Source organism: Ovis aries, chromosome X (assembly GCF_016772045.2).
Source record: "Ovis aries strain OAR_USU_Benz2616 breed Rambouillet chromosome X, ARS-UI_Ramb_v3.0, whole genome shotgun sequence".
Lineage (NCBI taxonomy): Eukaryota > Metazoa > Chordata > Mammalia > Artiodactyla > Bovidae > Ovis > Ovis aries.
Genome location: NC_056080.1, coordinates 78,794,303 through 78,800,921, shown reverse-complemented (window position 1 = coordinate 78,800,921; position 6,619 = coordinate 78,794,303).

Sequence of the window (6,619 nt, the reverse complement as noted above, 5' to 3'; positions counted from 1 at the left end):
TCAAGAACCACTCTTTGTCTCTGTCCCAGCCTGTCTTCCATCCAAACCATTATATTCCTTCACTGCAGCCCCAACAAAAATCAAGTCGTTGATTAATGGCCAATTATAAAATAAGATAATTTAAAGCTGATTAACACATTAGGCTCTGGATCCCTGGCACCAGGAAAGAGAGGGTAGTTCCATGGATTGCTTGGGCATCACTTGAAAGGCAGTGTGGCCAAAGTTCTGCAGGATTCTTTGCAGATATGGGTGGAAAACACATTCTTTATCCCTGTGGTCAATAGCAATGTGCTAAGAGCCAGGACCCCTTCCTTCCTGCCCGAGAAGGAGATGTCGCTGGGGTTTATCCAAGATGCAAAAGGACACCTCACATCAATGATCCCTTTCATATTTTCCAATCACCCCTAAGACATTATGCAATACTGAAGGGTGCCACCACCCAGCCTCATCAGACTCACCCCTCACAGAAGAAACCCAGCTTTCCAAAGCCCCAAAATGACCTGGCTCAGACACCAACTCCAGGTTGCTTCTCCTGGAACCCCACTGCCCTGCCCCGTGTTGCCTTGTTCTGTGGGACTAGAGGATGTCTCTTCAACTTACTCCTGTGACTCTGGCTCCTAGACCATCGCTCTAGGAGTGGGGGTTGTCCTGCTTCTCCTAGCATCCTCACGGCTAACATGGCCTTTCAGGGAGCAGAGGTCTGTAAAGGTCTTCAGAATCAATGAGCCAGTGGGCAGGGGCTCAGATTAATTGCTTGCTACCTCCTTAAATAACCCAGACAAATCCAAGTAAAAAGAGATAATGTAGTTTTTTGAAAATGATACACAAAATGACAGAAACATAAATTCACTATGATCACCTTTATTATTATCTAAATCTCACCCATCAATATTGCTGTTAAGTAAGCTCACATTTCCAAAACAGTTCTAATTGCAATTCCAATGTATCCCTTTCAGGGTCACAAATCAAAATGGAAGAGTGCCCAATCTCTTTTACAAAGGAGCAAAACCCTTGTACCTGAACTGGGTAACCACAAACACATTTTGATCCTCATCATTCACAAACTAAGACATTAAAGTTTATTTAGCCTTCTGTTCAGAGAAGGCAATGACAACCCACTCCAGTACTCTTGCCTGGAAAAATCCCATGGACAGAGGAGCCTTGTAGGCTGCAGTCCATGGGGTCACTAGGAGTTGAACATGACTGAATGACTTCACTTTCACTTTTAACTTTCATGCAGTGGAGAAGGAAATGGCAACCCACTCCAGTATTCTTGCCTGGAGAACCCCAGGGATAGGGGAGCCTGGTAGGCTGCCGTCTATGGAGTCATACAGAGTTGGACATGACTGAAGCAACTTAGCAGCAGCAGTAGCAGCCTTCTCTTAAATTATCAGTTTGGAAATTTTCTAAAGAAAACAGAGATGAATCTCCATGTCATCGTAGAGAACAGGAACCCAAAGATGCTACACAGTGGTTCCCTCAACTGGCCCTGGCCCTCACTTCTGAAGGCTGACTGCTCCATCTTCAATCACAGAGGGAAGGATCACCTGGCTGCTGCTCTGACTCAGGCCCCCATTTCCTCCTCCCTTACTGCCACTGCAGACAGGGGTGGGAAGGCCCCCTGTCTTTGGTTGACTCTGAACAGAAACACCATGACTTGCCACTTGCTGGTCTCTGCCTAGGCTTGCAGACCCCACAGGAACTCATAGCAGCAGAGTGGCTGCCCTCCTCAGGTGCAGAGGAGGCCGAGGAGGATGCAGCCTCCACCCCCTCAGCCCCAAAGAGCTGCAACTCCACAGGGCCCTGAGCCTCTCCTGGGTCCTGAAGGTCTTCCTTGGCCTTGCTTGGCTTACTCAGGTCACTCATCTCGACCACAAGCATGATTTCTAGGATCAGACCACAGACAGGAGTGATTCAGGGGAACAGATCAGGACCACGGGCCTTGGCTGAGAAACGCACCCAGGATGGTCTGACACAGGCGGCTTAAGTCTCCTCTTGAGGGGTCCCCTAAGTTCTCCCCCAGGGTCCTCACCTAAATTCCTTCAGAATCCAAGAATCTCATCACCAGTCTATGAGGTCCCACTGCTTATATCAAGTCTTCAATGTTCCTGAGACCTTGTGCTTATGCAGCCACCAGAATTGCCCTGGGCTGACAGCAGGTCCTGGGACCTGTGGGGTCCCCTGTGTCCTCTTTCAAGGTCCTCATCTTGAGCCCTGGTATTTCCAGGGATGCCCCTTGTGTTGATCGGAGGTGGGGCCCTCACCCCAAGGCTGCCACAGCACCAAGACCCTTAGGGACAGTTGTGGACATGACATCAGGGTTCCATGCCCAGGGTTTCCCAGAGCTGAGAGGATATACCCGGCCATCTTCAACCCTCCTACTCTTCACTTTGACTCTCAGTAGGTCTGGGCACCTCTTTCTCACCCTGACATTGCTCCCCTTAGAACCAGGCCCTCCCCAGCCAGGACCCCTGAGAGGCAAGCGGGAGTAGGGGGCTCATTCCCACAACACTGCTGGGGACCAGGGTCTGAGAGCATTGAAAACCTGGATGACCTGGGGCCCAGAGCCCCCCACAGGGTTCTACCTTGACTCATAGCACAGCTGGATTCCTTCACTCTGCTGACCTGAACCTGGGCACCTGACCTAGGCCCTCACTTCTTCCCTCCCACTGGGATCAGTGACGTCACATCTGGACGCCATTCCCCCAGTCCCCCAGGTCTGTTGGGAGAGTAGTACATGTATCTCCTGGGGACCCTCAGTCTCCTCGAGTCTCCGCAGGATGTGGGCCCCTCTGTCTGCCCACCTGTGACTGCACCACAAAGACCAAGCCTCTGAATCCCTGAGTTCACTGAGGAAGTGAGGGGGCATGGGGTCTCAGCTTGCCAACCCAGACTGGGTCCCCCAGGATGCCTAGTAGGAGTGGAGTGTATTCTTTGGGACTCTCTGTTCTGTGGTGCCTGGACCCTCTTGTCCTCACTCAGGAGGGGGCCTCCTTAACCCTTGAAAGAAGGCTACAGTCCCAGCACAGATGCTGGATGGGACCTGCTGCACCCATGACCATGGGGGAGCACAGGGAACCACTCACCTTCACATGGGGGCCTCTCTTCAGTCACCAGATTTGTAAACTTTTGTAAAAAAGATGCTGTTTTAGCCAAACAGATTGAGGAGTGGCAGGTGAGTTAGCAAGAACTCAGCTGCCTGGAGATGGCCTTGGGCCCTCATAGTGACTTTAGACTCCCACTCTAGGTGTGGGGGTGTCCTGCTTCTCCCAGTGTCCCCACTGCTAACACAGGGCCTTCCACAAAACAGAGGATCCATGAAGGTCTGTGAAATAAATGATCCAGGGATCAGGGGGCTTATTAATCTCATCAATTTTCTCCTACTTTCTTAAATAATATCTGGCAAAATCCAACTAAACAGACATGGCTTAGCTGTAGAAAAGAACAGACTAAAAGTATAAGAAGAAAGATCACAGGGGCGGTCCTAAGATGGCAGAGGAATAGGACGAGGAGACCACTTTCTCCCTCAAAAATTCATCAAAAGAACATTTCAACTCTGAGTAAATTCCACAAAACAACTTCTGAATGCTGGCAGAGGACATCAGGCACCCAGCAAAGCAGATCATTGGCTTCAAAAACAGGTAGGAAAAAATATAATAAGATGAAAAAAGAGACAAAGGAGGTAGGGAGGGAGCTCCATCCCGGGAAGGGAATCCCGTCCCGGGAAGAGACTCTTAAAAAGAGAGGTTTCCAAACACCAGGAAACATTCTCGCAGCCAAGTCTGTGGTGAGCTTTGGAAGCACAGAGGGCAACATAACAGGAAGGAAAAATAAATAAATAATTAAAACCAACAGATTACGAGCCAAACAGTAATTCCCCCAGCGGAAAAGCAGCGCAGATGCTTACATCTGCACTAGCAAGTGGGGGCTGGGCAGGGAGGAGCGGGAGGTGCAGCCGGCAGTGCTTTTTAAGAATCAGGCCGTGGGAGGCGTGGGCTGCAGTGCTTTTTTGAGAATCGGGCCAGAACGCCCCACGGGTGGACAGAGTGAACTAACTTGGGCTAGCAAACCAGACTGTGGGATAGCTACCACGTGAAACACTCGAACATAAGACACCGCCAGGACCACACACAGAACAAAGGATGGATCGGATATAGCAGGCTGCAGACTATCCCCCTCCAGTGACAGGCAGCCAGAACCTTAAGGGCTGGAAGGGGGCAATCGCAGCCCAAGAGAGACATTACCTACCAAAATGCAAGCAGGCTTCTTTGTTAACTAAGACTTCTGGGGGTTCTGGACAGTCATCATCTGCCTGAGAAGGAACGCCAGCGGTACACCCTGAAAACTGAGCAACAGGGAAAGGCCATAGTTGCAGTGATTGCGCTCGCCAAACTCCTGAGCTACTCGGACCTGGGAAGGGCACAAAACGCAGGCCCAACCAAATCTGCGCCTCTGAGGGCTTCCTGAGCGCCGAGCCTGAGTGACTTAGACTGGGGAGGTGCATGAAGCCTAGGGCCGGCCTCAGACGGTTCCCCGGTGGAGCTACGTAGAGCCTGAGTGGTGTGTACCACGAGCAGGGGCAAGCCCAGAGTGGATGAGACACTGCAAGCACACGCCAGTAATATTTGTTTGCAGCATCCCTCCCTCCCCACAGCGCGACTGAATAGTGAACCTAGTGTGTCCAACACCACCCTCCCTGTGTCAAGATGGAAATCAGACACTGAAAAGACCAACAAACAGAGGAAGTTAAAAGGAGGGAACCGCTTTGGAAGTGACCCCACACAACCCACAACACCAGAGAAAGGGCCAGATATACCTTTACTACTTATACAAACTTTTTTTTTTTTTTGAGTTGATGGGGTTGCGTGATTGTTTTTTCTTCTTTTTTTTTGTTTTTCCTCTTTTTTTAAACTTTCTTAAAATTTTAAGTACTCTATTTCTCTAATTAACATTTTTAATAATAATTCTTGTGGCTTTTTTGTTTGTTTGTTTGTTTTTCCTTCTTTTTTTTTCCTCTTCTTCTTCTTTTCTTTAATATTGTATTTTTGAAAATACAATCTCTACTCCAGATTCTTAATCTTTGCTTTTTGGTATTTGTTGTCAATTTTGTACATGTAAAAACCCAATCTTCAGTACCCAATTTTACCTGATAGCGAGATTACTGGTTTGACCACTCTCTCTTCCTTTGGACTCTCCTTTTTCTCCACCAGGTGTCCTCTGTCTCCTCCCTCCCCCTTCTCTTCTCTACCCAACCCTGTGAATTTCTGTGTGTTCCAGATGGTGGAGAACACTCAGGGAACTGATTACTGGCCGGATCTCTCTCTCTCCCTTTCATTTCTCTCTTTTATCTCCTGGCCACCTCTGTCTACTTCCTCGCTCTCCTCTTCCCTGTATAACTCCATGAACACCTCTGAGTGGTCCAGACTGTGGAGCGTACATAAGGACGTGATTACTGGCTAGCTTGCTCTCTCCTCTTTTGATCCCACTTCATCTCATTCCAGTCACCTCTAACTACCCCCTCCCTCTTCTCTTCTCCATGTAACTCAGTGAACCTCTATAGGTGGCCCTCAATGTGGAGAAACCTTTCATCTTTAACCTAGATGCTTTATCATCAGTGCTGTATAGATGGAGAAGTCCTAAGGCTAGGGTAAAAATAAAATTGAAAACCAGAAACAGGAGGCTTAAGTTCAGATCCTAAGAACAACAGAGAAATCCTGAATCCAGGGAACATTAATCAATAGGAGCTCATCAAATGCCTCCATACCTACACTGAAACCAAGCTCCACCCAAGGGCCAACAAGTTCCAGAGCAAGACATACCATGCAAATTCTCCAGCAACACAGGAACACACCCCTGAGCTCCAATATACAGGCAGCTCAAAACTACTCCAAAACCATTGACGTCTCACAACCCATTACTGGACAATTCATAGCACTCCAGAGAGAAGAAATCCAGCTCCACCCACCAGAACTCCAGCACAAGCCTCCCTAACCAAGAAACCTTGACAAGCCACTGATACAACCCCACCCACAGTGAGGAAACTCCATAATAAAGAGAACTCCACAAATTCCCAGAATATAGAAAGGCCACCCCAAACGCAGCAATATAACCAAGATGAAGAGACAGAGGAATACCCAGCAGGTAAAGGAACAGGAGAAATGCCTACCAAACCAAACCAAAGAGGAGGAGATAGGGAATCTACCTGAGAAAGAATTCCGAATATTGATAGTGAAAATGATCCAAAATCTTGAAATCAAAATGGAATCACAGATAAATAGCCTAGAGACAAGGATTGAGAAAATGCAAGAAAGGTTTAACAAGGACCTAGAAGAAATAAAAAAGAGATAATATACAATGAATAATGCAATAAATGAGATCAGAAACACTCTGGAGGCAACAAATAGTAGAATAACGGAGGCAGAAGATAGGATTAGTGAAATAGAAGATAAAATGGTAGAAATAAATGAATCAGAGAGGAAAGAAGGAAAACGAATTAAAAGAAATGAGGACAACCTCAGAGACCTCCAGGACAATATGAAACGCTCCAACACTCGAATTATAGGAGTTCCAGAAGAAGAAGACAAAAAGAAAGACCTTGAGAAAATTCTTGAGGAGATAA